Below are 9,734 nucleotides of genomic sequence, written 5' to 3'. Positions count from 1 at the left end.
ATAATCTAATTAGTAGATGATGCTCATTAAATTGCTAAATCACAGAGATTCTCACATTATGCATTTTCTTCCACTTAGATTTGGTTGCCAATCAGTACACTTGCTTTAACCTTCAGACGAATAAATAAGTCATATTTTATAACCGTTGCAAACTATGTTGACATCTTCATGGATCTACTGTTTGACCTCATCCCCATCAGGAGCTCTTAAGCTAGGTTCTTGGTCCTAAAGACTTCTGTACTTATTATGTTTTGCCGAACAAAGTAAGGCAGTAGCAAATTTTCAGCCATGCTTCAGGAGCAACAAATGAAGCTCAAACAAGGTAAGAAATAGATTTAATAGATATTTAATAATGTCTTTTCTTGTCACTGTGTGGCAGTAGGTTGTTATCTGAGATGTTCTAATCTTTTCCTATCACCTGATTCTTTCCTAAATTGTATAGGAAGTGCCTCCTTTTGTTTTCCAACCAGAGCCTCCATCTGTCCTTATGTCAGCCTATACCAGTAAGAACCTACTCCTGCCCTCAAGCTGGCCTGCATCAGGAAGCAACAAATAAAGTATAAGCCAAGTTAAGAAATAAAAGAAGATTGGTAAGGTTTTACTATGTTTTTATTTTTTAAAGCATAATGTTCATGAACACACTACACTATACTTCTAGTGTCCATAACAATCATCTACCCATCAACAATAGGCTGTTCATTTATCTTCCAATGTTCTTATTTTTTGCAGCACCCAATTTCTTTACCTGAAACTTTACTTCAGGAGATGCTGGTCCTGATCTGGATGCTCTAGCTTTCAGGTAAGTGTTCATTGCTATATATGTCGTAATAATCAGATGCTCAGTATTTTTGTCTTGTACTGTCTTGTAGAGTGTTGGTCTATTTCAAATGTGGAAGCACTCAATGCATCTCTTTCTGATAGATCAGGGGCTCATGTTGTCCATATCTGATTGGTCTGAGCGGTGATGTGCTCAAGTTAAACCCTGCAGGTGTAAACAATCCCAATCCATTGTGGGCCTTGTGGACGAGCGGCAAACCTTTAGCACAGGGCTGTCCACTCTGATCAACGTTGGGCTGGTCTGGCTGCAGGTCTTTATTCTTTTTGGCAGCAGTTTGAAGACTGAAACCAACTGCTGAAACAAGTGGAATCAGGTGTGCTCCTGCTAGTTTTGAGAGGAAAACCTGCAGCCTCACCGGTCCTTTTTGGATTTGTGGCTGGTTTACTTGGAGATCAGGAGCACAAGTCTTAAAAGGAGGCCTTCAAGATGGCTGAAGAGAGAGAGGACACCTACTGCAGGTAATGTCTTTTAACTTGTCTGTGGTTTGAAATATCTTGTGTTAGGAGTGTGTTTTGTTTTTGGTATTTAACCAGTACTTCCTTTAACTTAATTTACAAGAGCTTGTCTCTTGGGTTACAGGCGTGCTTGTTGCTTTACCTGCACACTTTTCACTTTTACATTTACAGCATTTGGCTGACGCTTTTATCCAGAGCGACTTACAGTTTGATCATTTTACACAAGTAGGCGAAGGTAGTGTTAGGAATCTTGCCCAAGGACTCTTATTGGTATAGTGTAGGGTGCTTACCCAGGTGGGGGATTGAACCTTAGTATACAGCATAGAAGGCAGAGGTGTTAACCACTACATTACACCAACCACTTTTCAAGTCCAAATGATTCATTTTTCAGCATCAGTGTTTCAAATGTCATCTTATGTTATTATTAGTCTTTTAGTATTTCTTTATAAATAAAGTATAGTATAGTGTGTGTGTGTGTGTGTGTGTGTGTGTGTGTGTGTGTGTGTGTGTGTGTGTAAGTGAGTGAGAGAGATAGATTTGGTTTGCTTTGTATTCTAGGCAATTATGCCAATGCTGTCCACCCCAGACATAGTGCCTGGAAGGCTTTGTGAGGCAGAACGAAAGGGCCATGTACATGTAGACCCATCAGAGAAAGCACTGTCCTGTTACAGCGGCCGTCCGCTACAAAGCAGTGTACGAGTAGTGGCCGTATGGCCACTTGGTTAAGTACACCTACCTGGTATGTACACTCCTTGTCCATATTTGTCAAGTATGTTTATCATATAGATGCACTTTATTGTTGTGCAGTTACAGACTGTAATTGATCTGTTTCTCTGCACAATTTGTAAACCCCCTTTCATTCTGTTCTTCAATGGTCAGGACCCACATTGAATTACTATTGACTGGGTGGTGGATGATTCTCACCACAGGACTGATCAAAGTGTGCTGTTGCCTGGACAGGGCCTTGGTAAGTTAGTGTGTTATAGATCACTTTATTAATCCCAGAGGGCTTGGGCTGTCAGGTTATTCGCTTTGTTCGAGTAGCTGTATAGAGTGCTCAGACTTGTTTGTCTCCACATTCGTTTTGGCTGGGATTTGCCTCCATTGTCTATTTCTTTCCAATTATTTGTATAATAATCATTTAAAGTAATGCTTTTTTGCCTCTAGACTAGATCTGTTTATTCACAGCCTATCCACCTGCTCATCTCCTTCAAGAGCATCTACTTCCACAGCAACTTCAGCCAGAGCATGTCTACGGCAACAAAACGCACAGCCGCCCTGCTTTTGAGGTGAGTTTATGGTGCTTGAGTAGTGTTTTATGAGACGTAAACAAGAGAGCTGATGTCTTTTAAATTGATGATGAAAAATAAACTTTTCTCTCTTGCCCAGCCTTCTCCGTCATGACTCACGCTCCTGCTGCCCTTTTCCTTAGCCGGCCCTTCTGAATTTGGATGCCCAACTGTGTTCTCTCTTGTGCAGGCAGCCAAAGTGCCATCAGGCTGGTCAGAGCTTAACATCATCTGGCCAGGAGGGCGTTCCACACACATGACTTGTACAGCATTTCCACCTGTCTTCACATACACGTGAGTAAACATGCATCTAAGAAACATGACAGATGCCACAGGGAACGAGCGCCATCATAGTGTTATCAAAAATATTTCATTTAGTACTAAAACACTTAATTAACTTAAGATTTAAGTTCAAGTAAATGTTAAAGTGCTTTTATTCCCAAAAAGGGCTGTGGGTTTTTCCAATATAACTTCCATTCATATAATATTAGTAAAGGAGTCTTTCATGATTAGTATTATAAGGGAGAACAATTGCAGTGGCCAAAAACTGTGTATAAACACTGACCAGCCAATTCATTAAGTCTGTCTCCTTGTGTCTTCATTCTTTGTCCATTTTATCAGCTCCACTGACCATCAAGTTTCACTTTGTAGTTCTACAGTTAAACTGTAGTCCATCTGTTTCTCTGCATAGTTTATTACCGCTTCTCCCTGTTCTTCAATGGCCAGGACCCCCACTGAGCAGGTATTATTTGGGTGGTGGATCATTCTCAGCATTGCAGTAACACTGATGTGGTGGTTGTGGTGTGTTAGTGTGCGTTGGGCTGGTCTGAATAGATCAGACACACTACTGCTGCTAGAGGTTTTAAAGACCTCAGTATCACTGCTGTACTGAGAACCAAAAACATCCAGCCAAAAGTGTCCTGTGGGCAGTGTCCTGTGACCACTAATGAAGAACTGGAGGATGACCAATGCAAACTGTGCAGCAGCAGATTAGCTACTGTCTCTGACTTCACATCTACAAGGTAGAATGACAAGGCAGGTGTCTCTAATAGAGTGGACAGTGAGTGTGTTTGATCCACTCGTAACAACGCAATACACCCCAACACACTTGACAATTGAAGAACGGTAGAAGAGGCCTAACAGAGTGAGCAGACAAACAGATGGACTACAGTTAAAAAACAGTTAAGGTTTAAAATGGACAACAGTGTAAATACTGGGAGGTGGTTTTAATGAATTAGCTGGTGGCTGTATGGGCATATGAGTATGGTATTAAGACAGACTTGAAAAGGATACTTTAATGAACATAATGTGTGGCAAATAACAGTATGGACAGATTGAAACATCAGCCCTACATAAAAATCAGAAAGTTTGTGTTGCCATATTTTACAGAGAGTGTTGAGTAGATGGAAGGAGTACTTTGAAGAACTAATGAATGAGGAAAATGAGAGAGAGAGGAGGACAACGGGGGGAGAGATAGTGGATCAGGAAGTGCAGAGAATTAGTAAGTTGGAAGTGAGGGCAGCTTTAAAAAGGATGAAGAATGGAAAGGCAGTTGGTCCAGATGACATACCTGTGGAGGTATGGAGATGTTTAGGAGAGAAGGCAGTGGACTTTTTAACCAGGTTGTTTAACAAATGTTACATGAACATACATGAAGGTATGGGAAAGAGTTGTTGAAGCAAGGCTAAGGCGAGAGGTCCAGATCAGTGAGCAGCAGTTTGGTTTCATGCCCAGAAAGAGTACCACTGATGCAATTTTTGCGTTGAGAGTGTTGGTAGAGAAGTACAGAGAAGGTCGGAAGGAGCTACATTGTGTCTTTGGGCATCTGGAGAAGGCATATGATAGGGTGCCAAGAGAGGAACTGTGGTACTGTATGAGGAAGTCAGGTGTAGCTGAAAAATATGTTAGGGTGGTGCAGGACATGTATGAGGATAGTGAGACAGTGGTGAGGTGTGCAGTTGAAGTGACAAATGGTTTCAAGGTGAAGGTAGGGTTACATCAGGGATCAGCTTTGAGCCCCTTCTTGTTTGCAATGGTGATGGACAGGTTGACAGATGAGGTCAGGCAGGAGGCTTCATGGACCATGATGTTTGCAGATGACATTGTAATCTGTGGTGAGAGTAGAGAGCAGGTGGAAGAGAATCTGGAGAGGTGGAGGTTTGCACTAGAGAGGAGAGGAATGAAGGTCAGTAGAGACAAGACAGAATACATGTGTGTGGATGAAAGGGAGGCAGGTGGAAAGGTGAAGATGCAAGGAGTAGAGGTCGTAAAGGTGGATGACTTCAAATATCTTGGGTCAACCATCCAGAGCAATGGACAATGTAGAAAAGAGGTGAAGAAGAGTGTGCAGGTAGGATGGAGTGGATGGAGACGGGTGTCAGGGCTGATGTGTGACAGAAGGATAGCAGCAAGAGTGAAAGGGAAGGTTTACAAGACAGTAGTGCGTCCTGCTATGATGTATGGTTTGGAGACTGTGGCTTTGTCTAAAAGACAGGAGGCTGAGCTGGAGGTGGCGGAGATGAAGATGCTGAGATTTTCGTTGGCAGTGATAAGGATGGACAAGATTAGAAATGAGCAGATCAGAGAAGAGAAGGAGAAGAGGTAGACCTCAGAGAAGGTTTATGTAGTGAAGCTGCTGATGCACGATTATTGGTGGCAGCACTCAGGTACACAATGACACAGCTAAAGCCATCAATACCACCATGTACAACAATATGCCATCTATGTATGGACATAGGTGAAGAGTGATACCATAACTTGTATCTTGCATCTCTGTGTGCAAGCTTAGTGTGACACACAGGTCTATCTAAATTTTATATTATTAGTAAACATAAATATAACATGTTCCCTCCATCCCTCCCAAACTCACTAAATAAAAGTTCTAATTCCACTCTTGTGTGCTTTTACTCAAACATTTTGTATATACAATGAAAACAATGGTTGCGTTAAAGTGATGACTGCAGGTTTTAATGCTGGGATTTTCAACTCCATGTTAGGTCAACAGTGTCAGAGTCCTAGTCCCTTTCTGCCCTTGTTAAAAAAATACAATTGACACTTACATTGTGAATGTAAGCAAGCTCAAATTAAAACTGCAACTTTTAAACATTTAAAAGTTTAAGTGACACTTTAATCCTACAAACGGGGAAATTTCACCTCCACATTTAACCCATCCGTGAAGTGGAACATCACATACACACTAGTGAACACACACACACTAGGGGGCAGTGAGCACACTTGCCTGGAGCGGTGGGCAGCCCTATCCACGGCGCCCAGGGAGCAATTGGGGGTTAGGTGTCTTGCACAAGGACACCTCAGTCATGAACAGTCAGCGCTGGGGATCGAACCGGCAACCTTCTGGTCACAGGGCCAGTTCCCTAACCTCCAGCCAACGACTACCCCAAGTTACTGTTTAATTTTGAATTTAAGAGTCCTGTGTTAAAGTGCATCAGTGTTTAAAGATTTTCCAACTGAACTGTACAAACCATTTTAAAAAGATCTAGCTAGATCATTAACATTCTTCAAATACCTTATCAATTTGTGATTGCAGTCAGTGTGCCACCAACTGTTTGGTGCCGATACAAAGTACTTCCTTCGTCTTTGAGGGTTCAGCTGAAGGGTGCGCATCAAAACTCCACGAGGATCCACACACCATATGGATTTCTGTACACGCTGTCCTATAATTTGCAAAATAGAACACAGAATTAGGTGCGCTCAAAAGTTTCTCAATCAACTTTTTCCCACATTGTTAGTAGATCAGCAATTAATGCAAATCCCAACCTGTTGGTAAATTAAATCCACACCCAATGAATGTACTTATGACAATATAATCATGTAGTCAGTCTTTTACTCTGTATGCAGATGCCCTGTGCCTTCCGGTGGCCAACCATCATTTTGTATCCACAGTTGGGATGGTGCTACAGAATTTGGGTCACTGTTTCATCCAGATCGTTGTCTTCCATTGGAGTTAATAGACTGGTGACACTGATCATCAAAAATACAGTCAACATAACCCAAACATGACCACAGTACAAACAAAACAACGATCACAAGAGCTCAGTTGCTCAGCCACTAGCATAGCTGTAATTAAAGGTTTATGATGACTTTAAATACTTGGCCTCTTAAACCTCATAGTCTAAAACCAGTTGTTGTGTCCTGCAGAAATGACCTAATGTAACAGCTTACCCTTAAATGATGTTATCATATATGCATGTCTATGAGGTTGAATTTAAACTTAAGCAAATGAGGTCAAGACAATTTTATGGCCCAATAAAAGAAACCACACATTTTCTTCAATGGACATGAAAATGTACAGCAAGACAACAGCCACTATCTTTGACTCTCAGGAAGAGCAAAAGAGGAGAGAACTACCTTCCAGGATGGACAAACATGCAATAGATGTATGATCAAAATAGACCAAGATAAGGTCATCGGGTTCATTATAACTTTTTCTAAGGAGAGATTTCAGATTTTTTCATTTGTAAAAGTTAAAATCTTTCACAGGGTATGTGTTTATGAACACAACAACAACATAAGTGTCAAACCAATGATATTGAGTATTAAAAGTAAGGCATAAGGCATTAGGCAAAGCTCTCTGTTTACCGGTCAGTCTACATCCCGACCCTCACCTATGGTCATGAGCTGTGGGTAATGACCGAAAGAATGAGATATACAAGTGGTGGAAATGAGCTTTCTTCGCAGGGTGGCGGGCTACACACTATCTGATAAGATGAGGAGCTCGGCCATCCGGGAGGAGCTCGGAGTAGAGCCACTACTCCTCCACACTAAGAGGAGCCAGCTGAGGTGGTCCGGGCATCTGATTCAGATGCCCCCTGGACACCTCCCAGTGGGGGTGTGCCAGGCACGGCCTACCCGGGATATGGCCCCAGGGTCGTCCTAGGACCCGCTGGAGGGATTACTCCAAGTTGGCCTGGGAGGGGGTTGGGGTCCCTGGGAATGAACTGGAGGAAGTTGCATGGGACAGGGTCATCTGGGATTCTCTGCTCTCCCAACTGCTACCGTGACCCCATCTGGATTAAGCGGTGAATGACAATGATGATGATGATATTTCTGTTTCTACCTTTGCAGTAGAGATCTAGCGTGCTGTACTGCAAAATCTGGAAATCTGAACCTACTTGCTTCACTACTTTTCTAGAAATTTGCACATAGATATAATAGCAATTACATTTTCAGGAAACAACAAAAATGAAGTAAAAGAGAGCGAGACTGGACAAATTTTTGGGTATTAATTACCTTATCCAATAGCTTGCCATCCTCCAGCTAATTATTCTCTCGCACACTCCAAACAGCTGTGCTGTGTCTCCAATGGTGTGGCCCAAAAGGAGGTGAGCCTCGATTACAGTCGGAGGTCAAATGTAGGATGGACATCCAACTGTCGCTTTCTCCGTCTCTGAGAGAAGAAGTTGGCCTGCGATTTCTTGAAGACGGTCTAACACAGTTAGTTCAAGGTTTACATCCATATCAGCACTGAGCTGAACTAAACCATCAATTAATCTTTCCAGACGAAACATAAGGTAGTAACTTAATTTGGTGGAGGTTCTCAAAATCATTCACTATCTATCTTAAATCATTAGCAATGGCTCCTAAAAAACACCATTAGCAACGTGGGACTACACAAAATTAACAAATGCCAACAACCTAGCAAAGTGCATGTCTAGCTAAGGGGAATCTGGGCAGTGCTACAGTGTACCAGGAAGCAGCCACTGGAGGCCAAGGGCCACAATGAAGTTGGTGGAGGTAGGTAGGGCAAGGTAGCAGAGCCGAAGCGATCTTACCTCTTTAGCCAATCCTGCTTTAGAGTGAGGTTAGGACTGACTACCTTATTAACATACAAATGCATAAATAAATAAATGTGGAAATATATAAATAAATAAATTTAGAAATATTGAAATGTAGAAATAAATACATGTATAAATACAGAAATAGCCCAAATAAAGGGTGATGTATGGAAATGTAGAAAGTATTTAAGTATGTCCTTTTTCAGGAAAAAAATTTATTTGTAAAATTATATATATTCCCATTTTTGTAAAGCTGCTTTGTGACAACATCAGTTGTAAAAAGCGCTATATAAATAAATTTGATTTGATTTGATTTATATAAAATTATTTATTTGTTCACTTATTTATTTATACTTTATTTTTTAGTCCTCCATATTTGTCAACCAGCTTTCATCAATGACCAAATAGCTCTAAGAAACTTTGTTATTGTTTGGTGTTTCTGTAGTTCTTTTTAACACAAACCATTATTTTGACCCCCCTCACCACACACACACACACACACACACACACAGATCTTCTAAGCCACTTCTCCTTCTGGGTCACGGGGGGAGCTGGAACCTGTCACAGTCATTGGGTGGAAGGCAGGATAGACCCTGGACAGGTCACTAGTCCATCGCACGGCATGTGATAGCCAAAGGTGTTCTATCAGGTTGATGTCAGGACTATCAAGTTGTGCAGGCCAGTCAAGTTCTTCCACACCAAACTCGCTCATCCATGTATTTATGGACCTGCTTTGTGCACTGGTGCGCAGTCGTGTTGGAACAGGAAGGGGCTGTCCCCAAACTGTTCCCACAAAGTTGGGAGCATGAAATTGTCCAAAATCTATTGGTCTGCTGAAGCATTAAGAGTTCCTTTCACTGGAACTAAGGGGCAGAGCCCAACTCCTGAAAAACAACCCCACACCATGATCCCCCCTCCACCAAACTTTACACTTGGCACAATACAGTCAGACAAGTACCGTTCTCCTGGCAACTGCCAAACCCAGACTCCTCCATCAGATTACCAGACGGAGAAGTGTGATTCGTCAGTCCAGAGAACACGTCTCCGCTGCTCTAGAGTCCAGTGGCGGCGCTTTACACCACTGCATTCGACGCTTTGCATTGCGCTCGGTAATGTAAGGCTTGGATGCAGCTGCCTGGCCATGGAAACCCATTCCATGAAGCTCTCTACACTGTTCATGAGCTGATCTGAAGGCCACATGAAGTTTGGAGGTCTGTAGCGATTGACTCTGCAGAAAGTTGGCGACCTCTGTGCACTATGCCCCTCAGCATCCGCTGACCCCGCTCTGTCATTTTACGTGGCCGACCACTTCGTGGCTGAGTTGCTGTTGTTCCCAATCGCTTCCACTTTGTTATAA

This window comes from Pygocentrus nattereri, chromosome 1, assembly GCF_015220715.1.
Source record: "Pygocentrus nattereri isolate fPygNat1 chromosome 1, fPygNat1.pri, whole genome shotgun sequence".
NCBI lineage: Eukaryota > Metazoa > Chordata > Actinopteri > Characiformes > Serrasalmidae > Pygocentrus > Pygocentrus nattereri.
This window is presented reverse-complemented; position numbering follows the sequence as displayed.